We start from the raw sequence: 26,032 nt of genomic DNA on the forward strand, positions 1-26,032 counted from the left end.
ATAAATAAAGTGAAGGACTTTTTAGATTTTTTCACTTATTCTTATGTCAGCCTTGATTAAGTATTTGTACATTTTTGTCTAAATGTTAAAATGCATTGACATACTCTTGTTCATAATATCTTTCTATGACCTTTTAATATTTATATAGTCTATGGAGAAAAGTATCCTTTTGCATTTCTCTAATGGTTATTTGTTCCCTCTTTGCAAGGGGAGTGGCTCATTAATTTTGTTAGCCTTTTCAAAGAACCAACTTTGGCTTTGTTGTTTCCCTATAGAGCATGTTTGTTTTCTCTTTCTACATATTCAGCTCTTTCTTATTTTCTTCTTTCTACAGTCTTTGGGTTTAATTTGCAATTCCTTTTTGGTTTTACATTCTTGCAGTGGATGAATGCCTATATTAAAAATATTTTTTAATACATGACAAAAAGTTTGCATAAAGTCAGAAGCGAGTTTACCAACTGATAAAAATAATTGCCAACTACATCACAGTCCAAGATATTTCTATGTAAAGAGCTTCTAGAAATCCATGAGAACAACAATTATATATTAATAATGAGCAATGTCTGTGAACTGTTGCTGGGTAGAAAAGTTAATAAAATGGTGTGTAAACATATGAAAGTATGTTCACCCTCAATCATAGGAGGAATGAAAATAAACCTGTTACGATAATTCTTATATGGCAAGGATTATAGGGAATAAGCAGTTTCATAATATGGTGGGACTATAAGTCACCACACCCTTTTTGAAGGAATCATTTTATTTATCAAATTTATCAAATTGTATCAATATTTATCAAATCAATATTATTTATCAAAATCTTAGGTCTTAAATGCTCTTGGATCTATGAACTGTATATGTGTAAGGATATTTGTTTTTAATTTTTTTTTCTTTTATTTATTATTGTTGAGAGAGAGAGACCAGGCTTGAATGAGGGAAGAGCAGAGAGAGAGGGAGACACAGAATCCAAAGCAGGCTCTAGGTTCTGAACTGTCAGCACAGAGCCCGACACGGGGCTCGAACCCACAAACTATGAGATCATGACCTAAACTGAAGTCAGACGCTTAACCGACTGAGCCACTCAGGCACCCCTGTTTTTATATTACCTGTAAAAGCAAACAAAATTAGACAAAACCTAAATGTTTATTGTAGAGATTAAGTTGTAGCTATACAATGGAAAACTATGAAGCTACCAAAAAGAGAGAGAGTGTACTTGCTGGCTGTATGGAGGAAGTCCCAAATAAGACTGGTTGCTGAAATAAAACATTTATTAAAAGAGTTTGTGGGTAAAGTGTTTTTTTTGTATCCATAGTGACTTTCTGAAGTGCTTGTTTGTTTTGCAGGTAAATGCTTAGTGTTTGTTTTTTATCTTTATGGAATTGGATTGACTGCCTGCATAAGTACATTGAATGTTGTGCAATCAATATTTTGTGAATGCAAAATAGAATTAGTTGATACTCATTGTTTTATAGTTTTAGAACCTGTTCACGTATGTTTGATGATCCTTTTCATTTTCCTCTGTGGTAGATAGGTACAACAATCATTATATTATTTACATGTGACAGAAGAGTGAGCTGAGCCCAAGAGAATAAGTGACTTGTTTAAAGCAGGGATGGGCCAGATTTGTCCCACCACTTGTTTTTGTGGTCTGTAAGCTAAGAATGGTTTTTATATATTTTTAATGACTGGTAAAAAGAAGAATAATATTTTATGATGTGAAAGTTATATGAAATTTAAATTTCACTGTCCATAATTAAAGTTCTATCTTACTAGAAGATACTCATGCTCATTCATTTATGTATTGTCTATGGCTGCTTTCCCACCCCTACAGCAGGGATGAATAGTTACAGCAAAGATTTGACGTGGTATTCTCATTGTTTCACACTGCTGCTTGGCATACTAACATCCCAGTGATAAAGTAATTCAACAGTGTTTTAAGTGTCACATTTGTTACTGTGGCATAACACTTTATTTTCTATTTCTAGTACATACCTATCATGTCAAAACAAGAAAAAGAGAAAAGGGGACTTTGAATCCCATTTTTACAGGATAGTGAACTATGGGTTATTTTATTAAATTAGATGATGAGACATTGTGTTTATTAAGCTCTATTAAAAGACTATTGCATACATTGCCATTACCAGGCTAAGCACTTACAGTATTCCAAACTCAAGGAAAGCAATTCTTATACAAGTTAGAAAATTTAAAGTATAATAGCTTATCACAGCAGAGGTTTTTCACACATACAAACAAAAAATCAAAATGAGGTTGCACCCAAAGTAAGGTTTGGGAGTATATAATTTCTTAGCTAAACAGTGAGAGCCATTTACCAGTGTTGAGTGAATTAAACTGTGTTTTGTTGTATTAGCCAAAGAAATGTGTTTAGAGAAAATAAATTTAAGACTGTCAGTTTTTTGGTGACAATAGTTGCTTTAACAGTTGAGGACATTGGTAGCAACATCAGTAGTCAATTAAAGAAAAAGAATGATTTTGAGTGGTTTTCCTTAGTTTTTGGTGAGTCATCAGATATTTACTGACAGTAATCAGTTGTTTTTTTTTAATTCACAGAAGTGATACTGAGTTTCAAGTGACTGGACAATTAATTAGCCTTCATGAAAAGTCTGTATCAAACAACTGTAGGCAAGAATATTTTCAAAAAAATTAAGAAAACACTATTTCAGTATGTCTGAAAGTATAATCTGTTAAGATGTGTTACATATGAAACAAAATACGTATGGAACAAAAAAAAAGAGTTAAGTAAGATATTTATAAAGTTTGTGAAAATGTAAGGTTTTTAAAGCCTGTGGTTATTCATTGTATTATTGTAATCACAAAATTTTGTAAAATATTTGAATCTCTCATTTATTATTGAACTAGTAGTATTAACAGTGAACTTCATTTGATCTCATGAAGAGATAGTTCCATAAATTTCTGCCTGAAATTTGAGCTATTTGACTTGCCCTGCCATTTGATTACTACAGTTATTTTGAGTTAAGAATATAGATTCAGAGTTTTCTAGATAAGACGCTCCATTAACTAATTATTGTAGCACATGGAATGGCTTTGAAAATTAACTTTTATTTCAGTCTTTATATTGTTTCTTAATGATACTGATATTGTTTCTTAATTGTGAGGCCTATATAGCTCTTACATTTGAAATTTAACCATGGTAGTCATTTGACAGCAACTACTGTAGTTTGAATTGTGACAAATGTCAAGCTACTTTATGTATGTCTCATTCTGTCAGAAGTTAAAACAAGAAGTAATATCTCTATTCTTACACTCTTTATAGCAGATATATTTTTCAGGCTGAAACAATAGTTCCAGGAGTATTTTTCAGACCTTGATGGCAGTGCAACGGATGCTTCCTTATTTTAAATCCTTTAACAACGCAGTTGACGACCCTTCGTCTAATTTTGAGTTGGAAGTGATTAATCTATAAGGTAGTGACATGCTAAAAGGCAAATATCAAGAGACTCCTGTAATAGAATTTTATAAATGCCTTCTATGTGATGAATATATTCAATAAAAATCATATGCTTGTGGATTGGTATCAATATTTGGCAGAATCTATTTATGTGAAAAGACTTCTTCAAAATTGAAATATGTAAAATCTCATAATAGATCAATGTTAACAGATGAACATTTGCAGTCATTTTTGATGATAGGGAACGGTAACTTTGAACACCAATTAAATGAAATGTTATTCTCCCCAAAAGAATTATATTCTTTTTATTAGTAGACTGAATTACAAAACAAACTGACAAGCAAAAAACAAAACACTACTCAATTATATTTTTAATTTTATCAGCAAAAGTACTTTTGGAAATTTGCTAATCTCGTTTTCCAACCACCTAAAAAATATCCTTGAGTTTTTCTTTTTACCCACAAAGTCTAAAATATTTACTACCTGGCCTTTTATAGAGAAAGCTTTCTGACCTCCCCTCTTGTCCAGAAAGAATATTATGTCTAATTAGATATCAGTTCTACATTAGATTAATTGTCCTTTATTTTCATTTTAGAGTTCTTGCATTTATAAAATACTAAAAATGTTCAAATCTGGTTTATTATCAATATAATATATATTTAAATTGCATACTTTGAAATTGGGAAACAGATTTACTTATAAATTATATATCAGTATAGCCTGTAGGGTATACTGTAACACTCTTTCTGTAGTAGCTAAATAACTGTGGAACCCAGGGTTTTGTCATTTCACCTTGCTTTTGTTTGCTTTTGCTTCCAAATTGGTGGATGTTTGAAGTTTTTACTTTTGAAATTCAGTATGTACTGAAAAGAATATATTCCACATTGTATTGAGTCCAGTGTTGGTGGTTGTTTTAAAAATAGTCTGAATACTCTCTTCAGTTAATAAGCTTTATGGACAGTTTTATTGTAAATTCTGTAAAAAAATTATGAGTTTTAGGGGCACCTGACTGGCTTAGTTGGTAGAACATACAACTCTTGATCTTGGGGTCACGAGTTCAAGTCCCATGGTGGGTGTAGAGCTTACTTTAAAAAAATATATATGAGTTTTAGGATCTCATGTATCATGTCTTGATACATTCTATATCGTGTATTTATAAATGCAAAGTTTATGAAATAACTTTTGCATTAATATTAACTTGATGTAAAAGAAAGATACATCTTCAGTTTTTAAAAATATAAATTATCCCATTTATTTCTTACATTAGCTTTCTGGGAGTTTATTGTTATCATATGAGAATTCATAGCTGGAGAAACATCTTTTACAAAAGAATGTTTGTAATCTGAACCCATCACCCAGTATTCTTCAGTTAGCAATTACAAAGGTTTATTGACAGTTACTTTCTGGTTGCTAATATCCTAAAATCATTATATTCTCATGATTATTTAATAATTAAGTTCTTTTTGTTTTATAATTGAGCTCTAGTGTTTATTTTTAAAGTTTCCTTTTATGGAGCATTTTTGTCTCTTGGCACGTTGCTTTCGAATTAGAGTTCTTTTTTCTTCTTCTTTTTTTTTTAAGAGTCTGTTTATATTCAGTGGGATTAAAAACACACTTCCACTTTTAGAGCAGATTTATCATCTACCCTTCAGGCTGTTCTTTAACATGGAGCTCTTAAGAATGAATATCTTAAGATACTCCCCAGATGTTTTAAACTTCAGCAAAGTTGTGGTTTTCTTTATTGGAATCTCTGTTTGTAGTGTTCGAAGATGAAAGAAAACATCTCTTTAGTATCTAAACACTTTTCATATTGGTTTTAATGTCTTTTGCTGCAAAGGCATGCATAAGATAAAACTTCTATACTGATAAATTTTCAAAACTTTACTTTTAAAAAGTAATACCAAATTGAGAATTTCATTTACAGTAATATAAAAAGTAATATTGTGTGCTATATGTGCTTTTGAATCAACATTGATGTTATGTGGTTAGTATGTAACCTTTGGATATGCAATAGATTTTATTTTTCATTATTTAATGAAGTAGGGATTGAGACTGTTATGCATCAGATATTTTCCAGGATGTTGAGAAGTTTGAATTTAAAATTGTAAAGGTGTCAATTATTTGTGTGTTTTTTAGATGGTATCCAGATTGAACATTCTCTGCAAAATCAGCAAGTTATTCCTCCCCAGTTACATAGATAGTTGGTATCATTCATTAACTGTTTATGTTTAAGGCACTGATATAGTATTCACAACAGAGTGGTAACGTTTTATATTAATTGAAAGAAAGATAAGGAGTTACTAAATGACGTGAAAGAGTGAAATAGTACACTGCACGTGCATACACAGACACACACATGGACACACACACTTTTTTTTCATTCTGAGCCTGGTGTAGGAGGAGCAACTCAGAACACCCTAATCTAATCTCAGTTCACAAATAATTTGATTTTGTTTTTTCTCACTAGATAACATAATGTCTACTTATTAATCTAAAATCTGTCTTATAGTTAAATGTTTCCCTAATAACAATTTTCTACATTCTTATTTTTTTTTAAAGTTCTTTTGCCATAAGTTTTTATTTAGTGTCCAGTAGGTATCTAAGATAGAGGGAAAATTCAAATCAATGTCAAAGTTTTTTAAAAATGCTCAAGAAAAACTTAATTTTGTTAAAATGTGTACAGATTGATCGTCTGTACTTTCATAAAAATCCAATAGCAACAGCAATAGTAAGAAGATGGTCATTTAATCCTTCCGTAGTTCTTCTATCCAGCCAAACATTCTTTTGTTTATCAACTTTTTTGGCATGTATGTACCTAATATCTGTTAGGTACTATACTTAAATATGGTAGAATGCAAAGACAGATATGGTCTTCAATACCATGTTTTACAAATGAGGAAACCTAATCTCAGGGAATTTAGGTTACTTGTGCTATGTCATAATTAGATGAACATGAAATTAAAGCCAGGTCTGTCTGACACCAGAACCTTTGCTCTAAACCAGTAAGGAATGCTGCCTACCCTGATGACTTGAAATATGAAATCCTTTTTTGGATCATATTGATATCAGATTTGCCTTTAATGTTCTTTAGTAAGGAATTTGACTCTGCTGGATACTTCTTCCTTCCTTCTAGATATCTTTCTCTCTCTGGGCACTCTCTCTGCCCCCTTTGGTAGGTCAGTGCTTCCCTTCCTCTCTGTTGGTCCTTTTCCTCTTAAATATTGATATTCCACCCAGTTCCACTCTCTGGATTCTTCTCATTTGTCTGGGCATGGATTTCCATGAGTTTATACTGTTTGGGCTTTCTGAACTTTTTGAGCCTGTAGGAGTGTGTCTTTAATCAAATTTGGAAAGTTGTAGACTCTTATATTTTTGAAAATTTTCTTCTACACTGTATTTTTCTCTCTTCATCTGGTACTCTGCTGACATAAACTTTAGATGTTTTAATAATATCTCATAGATGTCTGAGTCTTTAATCATTTTTTAAAAATAATTTTTCTCTCTGTTGTTCAGACTGGAATATGTTTATTAATCTGTCTTCAAGTGTACTGAGTCTTAATTCTGTCTTCTTCATTTTGCTATTGAGCCCATCTTGTGAGCTTTAAAATTTCAATTACTGAAATTTTTCTTAGATTTTTTTATATCTTCTATTTCTTTGATTAGTCTTTTGTATTTTCCAGATGTGTTAAGAGCCCTAGTTCTTTGTGGTTCCCTGGAATTCTTCTCTTTGGTTCTCTAGCCAGAGAACCGGGGCTTTATTTTCCCAGTTGTTCCACATCCTTCTGTGACTGATAACATGTCTGTGGCTAAGTAGGAGGAAGATTCAGAGAGAATAGTTTAAATTTAAACTTATTCATGAATTCTGTCTTTTTAAAGTTTTAATTTTAATTACAGTTAACATACAGTGTTATATTAGTTTCAGGTCTACAATATACTGATTCAGCAATTCCATACATCACCCAGTGCTCATTATGACAAGTGCATTCCTTAATCCCTATCATCTGTTTCACCCATCCCCCCTTACCCACACCCTTGTGGTAACCATCAGTTTGTTCTCTATAATTAAGAGTCTGTTTCTTGGTTTGTTTCTCTCCCTTTCCCCTTTGCTCATTTGTTTTGTTTCTTAAATTCCACATATGAGTGAAATCATAAGAATTTGTCTTTCTCTGATTTATTTGTTTAGCATTATACTCTTTAGCTCCATTCATGTCATTGCAAATGTCAAGATTTCATTCTTTTTTATAACTCAATAATATTCCATTGAATACATATGTGTGTGTGTACACACACACATACATACATATGTACCACATCTTTATCCATTCATCAATTGATGGACCTGTGGACTGCCGCCATGATTTGGCTGTTGTAGATAATGCTGCTATAAACATAGGGGTGCATGTCTCATTTGGAATTAATGTCTTTGTATTCTTTGGGTAGTGCATTTTCTGGATCATATGGTAGTTCTATTTTTAATTTTTTGAGGAATTTCCATACTGTTTTCCAGAGTGGCTGCACCAGTTTGCATTCCCACCAGCAGTACAAGAGGGTTCCTTTTTCTCCACATCCTTGCCAACACCTGTTGTTTCTTGTGTTTTTGATTTTAGCCATTCTCACAGGTGTGAGGTGATACCTCATTGTAGTTTTGATTTGCACTTTCCTGATGGTGATAGTGAGCATCTTTTCAGGTGTCTGTTGGCCATTTGTATATCTTCTTTGGAGAAATCTCTGTTCATGTCTTCTGCCCATTTTTTCATTGGATTAATCGTTTTTTGGGTGTTGAGTTTTTCTTTTTTAAGAAAAAGAGCGTGTGTGCACCAGTGCAAGTGGGAGAGAAGGAGAGAGAGAGAGAGAGAGTGATAGGTATTTCCCAAGCAGGCTCCATGCTGTCAGCACAGTGCCCAACATGGAGACCTGACCCCACAAACTGTGAGATATGATCTGAGCCTAAAACAAGAATCGGATGTTCAACCAACTGAGCCACCCAATGCCTTGGGTGTTGAGTTTTATGAGTTCTTTATGTATGTTGGATATTATTGGATAAGTCATTTGCAAATATCTTCTCCCATTCTGTAGGTTGCCTTTTAGTTTTGTTGATTGTTTCCTTTGCTGTGAAGAATATTTTTATTTTGATATAGTCTCAATAGTTTATTTTTGCTTTTATTTCCCTTGCTTCAGGAGACATATCTAGAAAGAAGTTGCTACAGCTGATGTCAAAAGAGATTATTGCCTGTGTTCTCCTCTAGGATTTTTATGGGTTCAGATCTCACATTTTGGTCTTTCACCCATTTTGAATTTATTTTTGTATTTGGTGTAAGAAAGTGGTCCAGCTTCATTCTTTTGCATGTTGCTGTCCAGTTTCCCAACACCAGTTGTTGAAGAGAATGTCTTTTTTTCATTGGTTATTCTTTCCTGCTTTGTCAAATATTAATTGACCATATAGTTGTGGGTTCATTTCTGGGTTTTCTATTGTTTCTTTGCCCCGTGTGTCTATTTTTGTGCCAATACCATATAGTTTTGATTACTACAGCTTTGTAATACAGCTTGAAGTCCAGAATTGTGATGCCTCCAGATTTGGTTTTCTTTTTCAAGATTGCTTTGGCTATTCAGGGTCTTTTGTGGTTCCATACAAATTTTAAGATTGTTTATTCTGGTTCTGTGAAAAATGCTGTTGGTATTTTGATAGGGATTGCATTAAATGTTAAACTTATTCAATGAATTTTTAAACTATATCAAATTAAGTTCTAGATGTTTATTATATTGTTTTCTTTATATATTTAATTCTCTGTTGTAATTCTCTATTCTTTTATCTAGTTTATCAAGTTTTATCAAGTTCTTTCCTTGTTTCCTTGAAAATACTAATCATAGTTATTTTGAAGTCCTTTTATTTCCAGTGTCTGTATTATTTCTGAAACTTTTCTCTTGTTGTTTCCTTTTGTTTTTAGGCAAATTATTTTGCCTCTTTGCATAACTATTAGTTGTTTATTATTTATGTAAGAAATGTAGATCCTTTAGATTGTATTATCTACCAGTGTTTGCCCTTTCCTCTTTGGGACTGATATGGAGTGATGGGAGAGCTGATTGCCTTAACAAAACCAAGGATTAAGCTAGATCAAAGTTGATTTTCAGTTTTGATAGGTTCAGTCTACCTTGTTTACCTCTGTTTCTAGAGCTTGATCCTCTTGGACTTTTAATTGAGGCCACTGGGTCTTTGTCTCATCAGCTCTGAAACATAGCATCAGAAGTGCTCTCAGAGATTTCCAGCTTCTTTATCCTCCAGCCTGATCCACTTCAGTGTTTGGCAAATATCTCAAGTGGGAAGCTGACCTTTTATTTTAGGTCCTCAATTTCCAATTTTATCACTTTAGTACTAATAGTGTCTGAAATCCCTATCTTTTTTTACTCCCTTGCTCTCCACCCCCACCCTAGTGTTCTGTTAAGCCCACAGTCTGAATTTTCAGCCTTTAGATATAACCAGTATAGATAGATGTCCTCTCCCAGTCCCCAGGGAAAAAGTGTCTGTGTTATCTTTAGATTTTATTCTCCATGCCTTCTAGGATTTCATTTTTGCCTGTTATGTTTTTAGTTCCTTTTCTGTTCCTGTCTTTGTTTTTTAAGCCCTGCCAGGCTGAGAGATCTTTCTGCTTTTCAAGTGATTTTGGTTAACCTTCTTAGCTTACCAGTTTCAGAATTCAGCAAATGTGTTATGGGACAAACCAGCTGTGTGTTTGAGGTCCCCAAAATGTCAAATTTTCTCTCTCTAGCCCCATGCTACTGACTACAAATTTAGCCAGGTCGGATAATCATCTGCCAGTTCTAGCCTACCCTCTGAACAGTCCCCACTTCCTTGGAAATTTATTCATTTGATCCTTCTATAGCTCTTTGGTACCTTTAATGATTTATAATTTATATGACTTTTCAGATTGTTGTCAGTATGAATGTTGGCTGTGACCTGCTATATGCTATTCAGAATCAGAAGTTCCATATGTTCTGTTTTGATAAGAGATTTAAGTGTTTGAGTGTTCCTGATGAGTGATATTTTTCTAAAGTTTGGTAGAGAAAAATGATTAATTATTGCTTGAATACTTTCCCTTTGTATCTGTTACATATGTTTCTAGAATTTTTCTATGATCAGCGAAACTAAGGCCCCCTTATAAACCATGGATTCTGTGATAGAAATAACAGATGAACCAAACCAATACAGGAGGTAAAAAGTATAATTTGTATTTTGGAACTGCCTGTGGGCATATGGCTGGCACTATAGGTTTACCAGGAAGCTGCATGTTTCGTTTTGAGAACCATTGTCCCGCACTATTTCTCCTTTTCTCATATGGCTTTTTTTGGTATGGTTTAAAACTGTCAAACAGTTTTACTATTTAATGGAAATTGTAAATTGGTTTAGTCAAATTTTGTTGTGTTTTTATAATGGGTAGAAACCAAATACACATATCATGCATCTGAATTTAGGAATAATTCATTTTATTGTAATTATATACAAAGTGCTTTCAAAGGTATATTTGATTATCTTAACATGCAAAAAAAAAAAAAAAACCTTTCAGACCTATAAATGAACAGAATTAAACCTTTAAACCTTTAAACTTTTTAGTATTGAATAAAGGTTTACCTAAGCAACACATGGTTAAAAGTGTTTTCTTATCAAAGAAAATAAAATTAGAGCTTAGAGAAATACCTTTAAATTACAATTCATATGAACTAATAGCTTAACCCTAGTTTTGAAACCCTAGTTTTGACTGTTACTTTTCCATCTTTAAAAATATGGTTAAATATAAACACATGTGAGAAATGTCCCTTTGGCTTTTATCAAACTGACATTTAAGCAAATTTTTTTCAACCTTACTAAACATTTGTGGTAAAAGGTTTCAAAGCTTTGAATCTTACAATTTGCCTATGGATTTCCCTCCTTGCATTATTCTATTAACATTTGGTCTTAATAAGTATAATCTGTTTAGAATTACTGATTTTTTTTTCATTTATTATTTGTTTAGATGAGAAGTTTAGGAAAGAACATCAAAAACCCTAGTTGGAAGTTATGAATGCTTTCTTAAGGAAGTTAAACTTTTTTGAGTTTTGCCGTAAAGATTTTACTTGTCTTACTTTACTTTCTCTATGAAATGTTCAAAACTGTTGATGTTTGTTTCTATGCAATGGTGATAACACATTGTGAGATCTTTACCTCCTGATGTATGCTGATTTCTCTTTTTTTTTCCTCCCAGGGGAAGGTAAAAAGAAGCTTTAGTTACTGTGAAAGTGGGAAGCAGTTACACTAAGTTAGAACTAGAAGTTGTAAAGGGTGCTTTTGTGGACATTTTCTTACCATATCTTATCATATCTTACCAATTCTTACCATATCTTATTTATAAGGACAGTTTTTTCCATATAAGAATGACTGGTACAAGTTACAGGGTATAGTAATCTTTCACATTTCACGTAGTATTTGCTTCATATCAGATAGCTAGAAAACAATTGCACATCAAAATTTAAAGAGCTATTTCTGTTAATTTCTCTCTCCCTTTTTCCTTTGTCATCATTTTCATTTTCTTTTGTTTTTCTGGCTTTATAGAATGCTTCTTTTGGATGCATCTTAAAAATAATTAAACCATGGGCACTTGGGTGACTCATTTGTTTAGGTGTCTAACTCTTGATTTTGGCTAAGGTCATCATCTCACTGTTGGTAAGTTTGAGCCCTGCCTTGTGCTCTGTGCTGACAGCACAGAGCCTGCTAAGGATTCTTACTCTCAAAATAAATAAATAAACAAACATTTTTTTAAAAGGAAAAAAAATAAGCCACAGCTACCTTTAATTAAAAAGAAATTCATTCACGGGGCGCCTGGGTGGCGCAGTCGGTTAAGCGTCCGACTTCAGCCAGGTCACGATCTCGCGGTCCGTGAGTTCGAGCCCCGCGTCAGGCTCTGGGCTGATGGCTCAGAGCCTGGAGCCTGTTTCTGATTCTGTGTCTCCCTCTCTCTCTGCCCCTCCCCCGTTCATGCTCTGTCTCTCTCTGTCCCAAAAATAAATAAACGTTGAAAAAAAAAATTAAAAAATAAAAAAAAAGAAATTCATTCAGTTTTGGGCCATAAGGAGTTTTATTCTAAATATTCTTATTTTTATCGTATGTGATTGTATTATTTTCTTAATTATATTGGATGGATCTCCTAATCCTGCATGCGCCACTTAACAATTGTGAGAAATCCATCAAAAGTCACTTAAAATAGGCTTGGAGGATAATGACTCTGAATTTCTTCATCCTTAAAACAAAGGATACAAATAGAATCACATATAACCTGCACCTTCAGAATTGCTGAGAGACAGAATATACTAGAAATCTAATTTCTTATAAGTAGAGGAAGAAACATCATATTTCAGTAGAGCTCTTATTGCTTCTATAGGTGTGCACCTTTGGAGAGCAGGGATTTGGGGAGGGGGTGCTTAAGAGACTGTGAAACAGAAGAGAGGGATGTGGAGAATGTAGTTCAAAACAGACACAATCATTCCTGAAAAGAAAAAGCCCAGACACAGGTCCCAGACTGTTGTTGCTTTGGACTTAGAGCAGAATTAAGCAGGCCCTCTTACCAGTGCACCATCCCCAGTCCTTTCCAGTTAGATTTCTCTTTTTAATTTTTAATGCTTATTTTTGAGAGAGAGACACAGAGTGTGAGTTGGGGAGGGGCAGAGAGAGAAGGAGACACAGAATCTGAAGCATGCTCCAGGCTCTGAGCTGTCAGCACAGAGTCTGATGCAATGTTTGAACCCACAGACCATGAGATCATGACCTGAGCCTAAGATGGACGCTGAACGAACTGAGCCACCCAGGTGCCCCTAGATTTCTATTTTTTGCCCTTTAAGGGGCTTGTCCAGTATAAGTGCTGAATTCTATCCTGGACCTCAGAGCCAAGGATCTATCTGGAGAAGAAGAGAGATACATAATGGGGAAAAAGATAACAAAGAATGGGAGAAGACCATGGCTTTGAATTGTGTTAGATTGGAATTGGAGATATCCATATGAACTCATAAAATCAAATTATTTCACAGATACAAACTTCAACTTCTTAGGAGGTTTTCACTGTGATATTATAAATAATAAAAGTGCATTTTATACAGTCTTTTTAAATGATTTGTGAAAACTAAATATGTATCTATAGAGAAAAAGAAAAATTAAAAATTGTTAAAAACTGATGAATCTTGGTAAAAGGTATATAGGTATTCTCTGTATTATTCTTTAGTGTTTCCATAGTTCGAAGTTATTTCCAAATCAAAAGTTTAAAAAGCAAGTCACTAAGAGTCTAAATCTGAGTCTTAGAAAATTGGGATATTTGAATTCGTCTTACTTGTCTCATAGGCTTGTTTTGAGTTTCAAATGTGTTTCACATGTATCTATGAGTGTCCCTGTGTATGTCTTTCTGTGTAGGTAGGTGATATGTATATATGCGTATACATACATGCAGAAAGAGAGAGACTTTTGGAATTTCCTCTTTTTTTCTAGATAGTGTATTATTCTTATTTAAATTGCCTATATATTTGCCATATCCAGAATGTCAAATAAATGGAATCATACTGTATTGTAGCCCTTTTATGCCTGGCTTCTTTCACATAGCATATTTTGAGATTCACCTATGTTCTTGAATGTATTATTTGTTTGTATTACTTGATGAGCTTGCCTTACATGGATATACCACAATTTGTCCATTCACTACTTGATAGGCATTTGGGTTGTTTTAAGTGTTTGGTGATTATAAATAAATAAAGCTATTCTAAATAGTCATGTATCTGAGTTGTCTGGTGACTGTATGTGTAATTTCCTAAGAAATTTCCAAATTGTTTTCTAAGGAGGGTGTGTCGTTTTTTATTTCCATCAGCGATTTATGAAAGTTTCAGTTGCTGTACATCCTCATCAGCATTTAATATTGCCACTTTTTTTAAGTCATTCTAATAGATGTATTTCCTTATAGTTTTAAGTTGGATTTTCTTTAATGACCAGTGATATTAAAATCTATGCTTATTTGTCATCTGTATCTTTTCTTTGGAAATGTTGCTATTAATTTTTTGCCATTTTATTGGATTTTTTCCTCATTAATGAGTTTTGAAAGTTTTTAATATATATTTGGGATATTATATCCTTTGGAAAGTTAATATTTATAATAAATATTGAAAAGTCTTCTATAACAATAAGTATATTTTGAAATATTAGGTCAATCATATTTAAGTCAGAAATTATGAACAAGGCTTTGGTACCCTTATTTGCTAGACTCACTATGCAAGACTCACTATTCAGACTAATAATAGGTTGTCAGACTTGTCAGGAATTAATGTTATATAATATGAAGAATATAATAGCTTAGTAACAAAATAAGTCACCTTTTCAGGAATGTCAGAAAATAAAAAATTTATATTTCAAAAATTTCCTATTAAGTTTCTCACATTTATATAATTTTGCCATTGGTCTTGCCAACTTACAGTATTGCCTGGGTTATTTGATTAGGCTTAAAAAAAGTTATTTGAAAGAAGTTTCTTAACCTAAAAACTGAATGAAGAAGATAGGAAATCAAAATACCCTAGATTTTGAAGCTTTTTTTGAATCTTCCAAATTGAACTGGAGCATTTTGATCCTTAGGTTACGGAAGTAAGTCTTTTTCATTAGATTTTTTTTTTTTTTTTTAACATTTAATTTTGAGAGAGAGAGACAGAGTGCAAGTGGGGGAGGGGCAGAGAGAGAGAGGGGGGCACAGAATCCAAAGCAGGCTCCAGTTTCTGAGCTGTCGGCACAGAGCCTGACGCGGGGCTTGAACTCACGAAAGAGAATTCATGACCTGAACCAAAGTCAGATACTTAAGCAACTGAGCCACCCATGCGCCCCTCATTAGATTTTAAATGTATGGATCATAGTGGTATTAAGAGTCCTGGGATTGTTTTTCTAAGGTATAGTGAATATACACTGTTTCATTATCACCTTCTAAAAAAGATTGTCCTCCTTACCTTTCACACCCCTGATTTTCTTTACTCTTGTGTAGTGGGTATTCTTTAGTTGTGAGCGCTAAATTTTCTAAGCAGAGCGCGGTTATTGCATTGTATATATTGTGTGAGACTTGTATGTATTTATGCTGTTATTAATCTACCTCTTAAAATTCATTGAAACATCAGTTACTGTTTGTTCCTCATTTTACAAAGTGGAAACTAGTTGGGGCTCCTGGGTGGTTCAGTAAGTTAAGTGTCAGACTTCGGCTTAGGTCATGATATCACGGTTCATGAATTCGAGCCCTGCATCAGGCTCTGTGTTGTCCAGCTCAGAACCTGGAGCCTGCTTCAGATTCTATGTTTCTCTCTCTGTCTCTGCCCCTCCCTCGTTTGCACTTTGTCTTTCTCTGTCTCAAAAATGAATAAACATTAAAAAACTTTTTAAAAAAGTGCAAACTAGTTGGAAGTCTTAGGAAACAATGAGTACACTTTAATAATCAGCAAAACTAGCTGCTCTCTTTTCAGTTATAGCATCAGTTAATTCTGTTCCACTAAAATTTTCAGTTACTGACCTTCCCATAACTTATCTGCTCATGTTGTACTTAGTACAATTACTGTTTCTGAAAAGGTGAATCTCTTTGTAATATACCTTCCCACATTTATTTCTATTAATAGTTGTACCTTGATAGCAGTGCTAAAGGGATTTATTCTAATGGCAGATTATGTTACTTTGTTTAAGTTAGTCATTGAGTCACTGCCCAGCTTTCTACATTTACAAGCTGTTTTCTGCTGCTAGTAGCACGGTTATGATCTTCAATATTATTATTATTTTTTTTTTCAACGTTTATTTATTTTTGGGACAGAGAGAGACAGAGCATGAACGGGGGAGGGGCAGAGAGAGGGAGACACAGAATCGGAAACAGGCCCCAGGCTCTGAGCCATCAGCCCAGAGCCTGACGCGGGGCTCGAACTCACGGACCGCGAGATCGCGACCTGGCTGAAGTCGGACGCTTAACCGACTGCGCCACCCAGGCGCCCCAATATTATTCTTATTTTTACAGGAAGTCAGTGCTATCTTTTAGTAGACTTTAAATTCCATATGTGATCATTTCTTTTAATTTTTTTTTCTTTTGGGCAGACAGAGTGATCATGATCGGGGGAGAGGGGCACAGGGAGGAAGGGAGAGAGAGAGAGACAGAGAGAGAATCTTAAGCAGGCTCCTCATTGAGTGTGGAGCAGGGCTCTATCCCACAACCCTGGGATCATGGCCTGAGCCAACATCAAAAGTTGGATGCTCAACCAACTCAGCCATCCAAGTGCCCCACCATATATGATTGTATCATTTGATATCTTTTCTTGTGTATAGTACCATGCTGAGGTGGTCCTGTATCTCAGAAGATTTAATATTAAACCCAGCATCAGAAGACTAGTGGTCACAGCTTTGCCTACCAAACATTAGTGTTTGAAAGTTTCTCCACTTCCTTGTATGTTACTTTTCTTCTCAAACAGCAAAACATATAGATAGCTATCGTATTAATTGTCAGGAATTATCAGTTGTTTATAAAGTAATAATATGTGATATGAGCGTGGAAAGCATTACTTGGAATTTCAGTTCTATTCATTATCAGAACAAGTACAAAAACTTCTTTAGGAGTATATAGCATATTGCTTTTTTTTTTCTCTTGAGGTTAGTCCACAAGAACTTCTGAATTACATTCCAGTGACATTAATTTATATTTAAAGTTTTCTTTAATAAAACCACTTTCATTATAAAATGAATATAAACACATGAGTAAATGGTAGGAAATATAAAAAAGGAGAAAGCTTATATAAAAAATACCTTTGGCATGTTAATGTATTTTCTTCTGGTCATTTTTGTTAATAATTTCATTAAAAAATAATGAACATGTGAAATGCATCTCTGATTGTTCTGAACATCCATTCTTTTGTTTTTTGTTAATATGTCCATTTATCTGAGCCTTAATATTTTCATTTCTCTTCCCTATGAGAATATTAAATTAACATTTTAAAAATTGAATTAATTTATTAAATTAATACCAAAATACATAATAATATCTTAAGATATTTTTTTAATTATATAAAGTAAATGTAATAACCATTTTTCATATTGTAAAATTTCTTTAATTTGCTTGGATTTGTTTAATTTTGCTTTTATAGAGAAAAATTCTAAATATTTTTACATTATCAAATTTGTTTTTATTCATTTTTTACTTCCATTGTATAGAAACTCTCATCTAGAAGTTGGATAAGCACTGAATCCAGTTTTTCTGTAGCATTTTATTTAAGTAACATTCTCTCTGGAAGTTTTTAAGCATTATGAAAGCTGTATATATTTTATTAATTTGGGTTTCACAAATAGACTGCTAGTAGGAAAATGGGTCAGCTATTGTTCTTTCACTTCTGCCAGTCATTTGATTGAAGTGTTAGATATGCCCACTCCATTTAGACAAAGAAGATTAACCAAAAGGAGAAAGTAAGAATGAATCTAACATGTACTAAATTGCTACTTTACTCCCTGTAGAAAAAAATCACATAATAGAAATATGTTGAAGTTTCCTATAAAATATAAAGCTTTTAAACAATTTCATCTCTAAACAACATAGGAAATACTTAATGTTTTCACATAATTGATTAGATTATTTACCTATCAAATTATAATCATAGTTTGAAGTTCATTAATGTTTCAGCCTGAATTTATGGTTTTATTCATTAAAGATACATAGTCCTTCATCTTTTCGAGGTATTTTCCATTGACTACATTGATAGTTTTGACACAAAGTAGACCATTTACCGACAAACAAAATTTTGTGTCAGCTAGAAAAGTATAGAGAGAAAATCTGGTTGTAATTTATGTTCCTAATCCCTGCAAGAGATAAAAAGAAACAAATCTTGCCTCCTTAGAATCACTTCCCTAAATAGAAATGTTTCTTGGTTTGTTTGTTACTATATAGGAATTCCCTTTGTTCCATACAATTTCTTTTCTCTCTTGTATTTACCTTCTCAACATCATCCACTTGGTCATCCAAACTAGAAATCTCAGAATTGTCATCCCTCTACCACATCTTCTGCTTCCAGCTATTTATCACGTGTTATGTCTTCAACTTCAGAAATGCTTCCTTAGTTTAATAATTTCTCTCTAGCATCTTAGCTCAACATCTGATCTTTAGTATGAACTATTTGAAAAGTGGCAATCTGCCTGTCTTTATTCTACACTGTCCTCCAAACAGCGCTGACTTCATTAAACAACAACAAAACAAGTCTGTTTTTCACACTGTTGGCACAGAGTTTAGTAATTTCTCCTTGCGTACTGAATAATGTCTACATTTATTAGCGTGGCAGAGAGAGTTATGTTTGTCAGTTTTTACTACTTTGATTTTGACCTATATTTTAGTCTGTGTTTAAATTGTTTCCTGAATATGTCATATTTTTGTTTTACCCTCAGTCCTGAATATTTTTTCTCCCTTATCTGTCAAATTCAGTTCAAGTGTTAAATTTTTCCTGCCTCTTTCATTCAGAATCACTCACTTCTCTGCTCTATGTTTTATTCTGCTTTGTCCTATATGTAGTTCTTTTTAGATACTTATGTAGAAAATTGTTATGTTCTTCCACTATAAAATGAAGTAAAAAGTGTCTTCATTACAAAGCAGTTTATTATGCTTATTACACAGTCAAAATAAATGTATACAAGATCCATAATTCCTCCTACTTTGGAGCTAACCACTGTTAACTCCTTGGTTGTACTTTTCTAGATCCTTTATATATATTACATATTATTATTATTATTATTATTATTATTATCATATATTTTATATATTATTTATATATGTATATATACACACACATATATGTATATATTGGGTAAATTTGTTTGTAATATACACAGGTATATTTTAATTCTATTGGGTTGTATTATACATTTGAAATATATGGAAAATATCAGTAGATAGAGGTCTAACAGTTTAAAATATTTAACTCTTTAGTAGAAGCAGTGCATACATACAGTAAAAATGAAGTGAAAGATTAAATACTTCCCTCTAAGACTTAGCCGTTCACCAGGATTCATTAGGATTTATTAGGTCAAAGTTTGGAATAAGCCTAAGTTTGCCCATTACTATCCACTGTTATCTGTGCATGTTATGCTGGAGGTCCTCAGTCTTTGCACTAAGGCAAGAAAAATAGAGAAAAAATTGTCACTGTTCACAAAAGTTATGTCCGGCAAAAACAGATAATTATTGGAATTAGAGATGTTAGCAACTTGGGTAGGTAAAAATTGTTATATAAAGAATTATATTTCTGAACACCAGCAACAAATAAAAACTAGGTTTAAACAAATATTACTTCTAGTAGTATTAAAGCAGGAAATAATAGTGACTTGAATAGAAGATGCACAAGATTTATGGCAAAAATTAAGAAACTAATTAAGAAGTACTAAAGACCTAAATAAATATATTGTGATGCACACTGTGATCAGGTTTTAGTTTAATATTAGAAAGGTTATAACTTCCATATATATCTTTAATACAGTCCTAGTCAAAATCACTACAAATTGTTATTTGGAAATTGACATCTAGTTGTACATTTATATAGAAGTACAAAGGACCAAGAATAATATTCAATGACGAGGAACAAGATGAAGGTACTTGCTTTTCATTAAGACTTACAAGGCAATAGTAATTAAGACAAAATGCAGATTGTGCAGGGGTAGAAATGTACATCAGTGAATCAATTAAGAGCCCAGAGATGGTCAAGCGTACATATATCATTATGTCTGCCTGCCTTTCTATCTTCTATTTATTTATGGTGATGATGCCTCTGGCCATCACACCAAAAGCCCAACAATGTAACTTCCCTTATTCTGCACTCCAGAGCTACAAATACTAACAGTTAATGTTTTTAGTTTATCATTATAAAATTTATATAATGTAGTTATATTCCTTAATTAACAAATTTACATGTCTATGGACTCTTCCTCTGGAAGATGAACAATATAGTGCACTTATGCTATTTTTCTCTTTTTCCTTCCTCATTGCTTTCTTTATGCTATTTCATACATTTTAATCTTCCTACTGATTGATTTTATGACTTTAAACAGTGTACTTAAAATCCTTTTTGAAAATTTGATTATTAACATTTGAGATACTTATGAACTCTAACTGAAGGAGAGAAAATGAGAAAACTTTTTCTTTCATCTTTCCCTTCTTCCATTCAAAATGTCCATGTATATACAATGTTTTTATATTTTGTAAATGTTATTAAGTATTACAAATGTTTGCAATTGCAATTAAATGTTACATGTTTTATCTCAGCATAGTTTCTAAAATTGAAAACCAGACAAAAGGCTTTCATTACCAAATAACTAGGTAACTATTATTCTTTGTAGAACCACGTACTGTAGTGTATGTATGGATTCATAGAAGAGAAATACATTACTTTGTTATTAAAATATTTGCTACTAAGGAAGAATTTTACATGTAATAAGATTTATTACATGTAATAATTTTACATGTAATGGTTCCTCCTTTAATTTCTTTTTGGACTCCTTTACTTTTTCAAAGTTATACACAGTTATCACTTTTTTCCCTTTTTTGTTGTTGTTGTTGTTGTTGTAAACCCATGCTTATCTTCTTTCTTATGTTTTGTTTTGATTGTTACACCTCCTCCTTAGTAACTTTTCTTTTCATAATTGCCAGTACTTACATGTGAAGCTTATATTTTCCCTTATCATGAGTTGATAATCTGAGTGGATATTGAATTCTATTTTGAAAATCTTTTTTTTTCTTCTAGCATAGAATATAATGTAGGGTTTTTTTGTTTTTGTTTTTTGTTTTTTTTAGCATCCTCTGTTCTTTAAGAAATCTGATATACTCTGATTCTTACTCCTTTTCAGATAATCTGTTATTTTTCACTCTAGAAGTTCTTAATGTTTTCTCTTGATATGAAGAATTCTGAAATTGAATAAGGTATTGTCTAAATATGGATCCTAGTCCCCTCCCTAATGGAATTGCTTCACATTTGAACAAATCTGAAGATTATATATTTTTTCTCTTTCGAAAACTTTTTTTTCTAGAATTTCTTTCTTACCCTTCATTATCTCTAGTCTCCCCATCATTCTTCTTAAATGGATCTTGGGCTACCTGATCCATTCTCTGTGCTTCTTAATTTTTCTTTCATACTCTTCATCTCTTATATTTCCTACGGATTTTGGGCATTTTCCTGGGTATTTTCAGCTTTCTTACCTTCATCTTATTTTTTATCCAAAGCCATTTTTATCGCTCAGGTCCTTCACTCAACTATTGATATTTTTAAAAATTCACAAGTGGTAAAACTAATTTATAGAAACTCTGTTATTTTTTAGTTGCTTCCTTTTCATATAATTAGGCAGGCAGGTTTTTCTGCATTTTCTCTGAGAAAAAAAATAAAAAGGAATGGAAAATAGTGCAGCAGTTCTTCAAAAAGTTCAAAAGTTAAAGTTAATAGTTAAAAGTTAAACTGACCCAGTAGTTCCACTCCTAGGCATATGCCCAAGAGAAATGAAAATATTATGTCCACACAAAACCTTGTATGTGAATGTTTATTATGGTATTATCCATAACAAATCAAAAGATGAAAGCAATCTAAGTATCTGGGATGGATGAATGGATAAACAAAATGTGGTATATCCATATAACACAATGTTATTCAGCTAAAAAAAGGAGTAAAGTACTAATAGATGCTGCAGCATGTATGAACACTGATAACATTATTCTAAGTGAAAGAATCCAGTCAACAAAATCATTCACATATTATATGATTCCATTTATATGAAATGGCTAGAATAGACAAAAATACAGACATAGAAAGTGGAATAGCAGTTATTTAGGGTGGGGAAGGATGATGGGGATATTCGGTTTTGGTAACTAAAGGTTTGGGTGTTTCTTTATGAGTTAATGAATATATTCTTGATAGTGGTGATGGTTGCACAATTATGGATATATTTAAAATGATTGGACTGTAGACTTCAAATGAGTGAATTAATAAAGCTGCTAACAAAAAAAAGTTAAAAAAATTTTTTTTTAACATTTATTTTTTTTGAGACAGAGAGAGATCATGAACAGGGGAGGGTCAGAGAAAGAGGGAGACACAGAATCCAAAACAGGCTTCAGGCTCTGAGCTGTCAGCACAGAGCCTGACGCGGGGCTCGAACCCACAGACCACGAGATCATGACCTGAGCCAAAGTCGGGCGCTCAACTGACGGAGCCACCCAGGCACCCCAAAAAAAGTTTTTTAAAGAAAAAAAATTTTTCAGGTAGGCTAGGAAGCTACACAATTATTTGGGATATGGAGGACTTTCAACAACAAATTGGAACATTTAAACAAATTGTACTCTTGTGGGTAAGGTAGGAGAGGCTGGACAGTGTTCCAAATGGAGTGTTTAAAGGAATTACTTTTTTATGTCTCCTATCACTGCTTTGTCAATTCTATTATGTTTTCTCTCTGTAAAGTTAGTATTTATTATTTCTTCAATTTGTGGTCTGTGTTTGGCCTCTTTGCTTGCTTTGTGGTATTGTTATACGTTTTTTCATATATAGGTAAATATATAAATATATATGTATAAATATATATAAAACATGTTTTTTGACATCTGGTAAGACTTGGGAAAGTATGCAAACATATGCATCATCATCCATCTTGAAATGTGAGGTCCTATAATTTTTATACTTGAACTAATTCCAAAAGTAATATTAATAAACAAGATTTTGGTTTTTATAGAAAACTCTCTTTACTGACTGAAATGATAAAAAATAAACCCTGATTTGTGTGTATTTGTAATTAATTAACAAGTAATTTTGATACTGCAGTTCTGATTTTGACTCATCAGTGTGCCATATGTGACCTCTGGCAATCTACTCAAACTTTATGTCTAACTTTTCCCATTTTTTTTAAGTTTATTTTTTTATCTTTTGAGAGAGGGAGAGAGAGAGAGCGAGGGAGAGGCAGACAGAGAGAGGAAGAGATGATCCCAAGCAGGTTTGACATTTGAGCACAGAGTCCGATATGGGGCTTGAACTCATGAACTGCGAGATCATGACCTGAAATGAAATCAAGAGTCTGACGCTTAGCCATCTGAGCCACCCAGGTGCCCCATTTCCCATTTCTTAAATGAAGGTATTCTTTTAGGTCCATTTCAGCTCTAGAATTGATCATGTTTACTCTGTTTATTTTGTTATTGAACTCTTCCAGCACCTCCAGCAGTACTTTTTTGTAATAAAGGGATATTCTTTATTTGTGTATGACTTTGATAGCCACTATTCACACATGGCTGCTGAGCACTTGAAGTATGGCTAGTGTGCCTGAAGAACTGAATTTTAATGAGTTAGTTTTTTAATTTAATTTATTTTTTTTTCTTTTATTATTATTTTTAATGTTTATTCATTTTTGAGAGACAAAGAGAGACAGAGTGCAAGCAGGGGTGGGGCAGAGAGAGAGGGAGACACAGGATCTAAAGCAGGTTCCAGGCTCTGAGCTGTCAGCCCAGAGCCCGACACAGGGCTCGAACCCACAAACTGTGAGATAGATCGTGACCTGAGCTGAAGTCAGACTCCTAACTGACTGAACCACCCAGGTGCCCCAAGTTAGTTTTTTATTTTAGAAAGAATGCAAGTAGGGCAGAGGGAGAGAGAGAGAGAGAATATCTTAAGCAGGTTCCACACTCAGTGTGAGCCCAATGCTGAGCTCTGTCCACAACCCTGGGATCATGACCTGAGCCAAAATCAAGAGTCAGGTACTCAACCAACTGAGCCACCCAGGTGCCCCTGAAGAACTGAATTTTAAATTTTATTTAACTTTATTAGTTTAAATTTGAATGTCTGTAGCCTTCCTTGCCTCTTCCAGCTTTTGGTGGGTGTTGGCATTCCTTGGCTCCTTATCACTCTAGTCTTTGCCTCCATCTTCACATGGTCTTCTCCTTTGTGTCTTTTCTTCTGTCCATTATGAGAAGACTTCTTACTGAACTTAGGCCCCTCCTGGGTAATGTAGGAGGGAAGATCTTATCTCAAGCTCCTTAACTTACTTGTATCTCCAAAGCCTTCTTTTCTAAATAAGGTTACATTCACTGGTTATGGGGGAACATATCTTTATGGAGGCCACAATTCAACCCACTACAAATACGATCCAAAACCTTTGGAGGAATTGGCTTTTGACAGTGGAGGGACCTCAAATGAGCCTAGCAATTGATCACTGTATATTTACTTTATCCATTCACTCTCCCTTTCTTCAATCTGTAACGTCACGCTTAGCTGATATCTGTCTAGTTCAGAAAGTAAGTAGAAGAGGGGCACCTGGGTGGTCAGTTGGTTCAGCATCGACTTCAGCTCAGGTCACGATCTCATGGTTAGTGGATTGGGGCCCTGTATCAGCCTCTGTGCAGACAGTGTGGAGCCTGCAGCCTGCTTTAAGATTCTGTGTCTCCCTCTCTCTCTCCTGTCCTCTGCTCGTGCTCTCTTTCTCTCTCTCTCAAAAATAAATAAACATTAAAAAAAAAAATGTACCTAAGTAGAAGGGAACTTCCCTTGAGCTACTGCAGCTACCTACCTCTGCATCTGTGCCTATATATTTTGCCTTTTCTACTGTTATTATTACATTGGTATTATTAGTGGCATACGAATTCTGCTGTCAAAATTCTGGGCAGGTTTGCTAGTTGTGTTTATTGTCATCTCAGTGTTTTACAGATGGAATCCCAAGGTAGTTGGATGTATGGGAGTGGGTATAACTCCATTTTTCCTATTCCTAATATAACCATATCTGTATTTGTCTTTTTGGTATTTTGAGGTTCTGTGAAATGTTTCATTTTAGTGAAAGGATCTACTTCTGTACTTTGTTTTTAAAGTTTTGAAAATACTTGTCAATACTGAAGCCTTCCTTGAATATTCTATTCATATCCCAATCTCCCTTTTTTTTTTTTATAAATTTTTTTTCAACGTTTATTTATTTTTGGGACAGAGAGAGACAGAGCATGAACGGGGGAGGGGCAGAGAGAGAGGGAGACACAGAATCGGAAACAGGCTCCAGGCTCTGAGCCATCAGCCCAGAGCCCGACGCGGGGCTCGAGCTCCCGGACCGCGAGATCGTGACCTGGCTGAAGTCGGACGCTTAACTGACTGCGCCACCCAGGCGCCCCTCCCAATCTCCTTTTTTGACCAACCTCCTCTAGCACTTGCTGTCTACATTGCACATATTCTGTTTTTTGATAATTTGGTGGTTTCTAATTTTCTGTATTTTCTCATGTGTATTCATCCTTGTCTCCCTCCAAAGCTTCTTAGTCCTTTGAAATTAAAGTGCATACTTATGCCCCTTGGATATCTCTAACATGCTAAAGACATGCAGTAAGGAATATTGATTTGAAATCTAGGTTAATAAAGGCCATCTAATTTGAGATTTATTCAAATCAGTGTCCGTAGTTTTTTGCCTGGGTACATGAAAGTTTCATGTGTAGTGGATGTATGTATTTTCCTGGAGAGAAGTTCTATAGCTTTTATCAGATGCCCAAAATAATGGCTTTAGATATTTGGATATTTAGATAAAGCTTTAGATCACTCCTGTCTGTGTCTTTATATGGCAGATACAGAAATTATGTCACC

General features: G+C 33.6%; 1 protein-coding gene across 4 annotated transcripts in view; it reads left to right on the forward strand.

Moving 5' to 3' along the window:
- Positions 1-26,032, forward strand: part of ADK (adenosine kinase) — a 529,136-nt gene that overhangs the window by 142,040 nt on the left and 361,064 nt on the right. The gene's annotated exons all lie outside the window — the stretch shown is intronic.

Source organism: Leopardus geoffroyi, chromosome D2, assembly GCF_018350155.1.
Source record: "Leopardus geoffroyi isolate Oge1 chromosome D2, O.geoffroyi_Oge1_pat1.0, whole genome shotgun sequence".
Classification (NCBI taxonomy): domain Eukaryota; kingdom Metazoa; phylum Chordata; class Mammalia; order Carnivora; family Felidae; genus Leopardus; species Leopardus geoffroyi.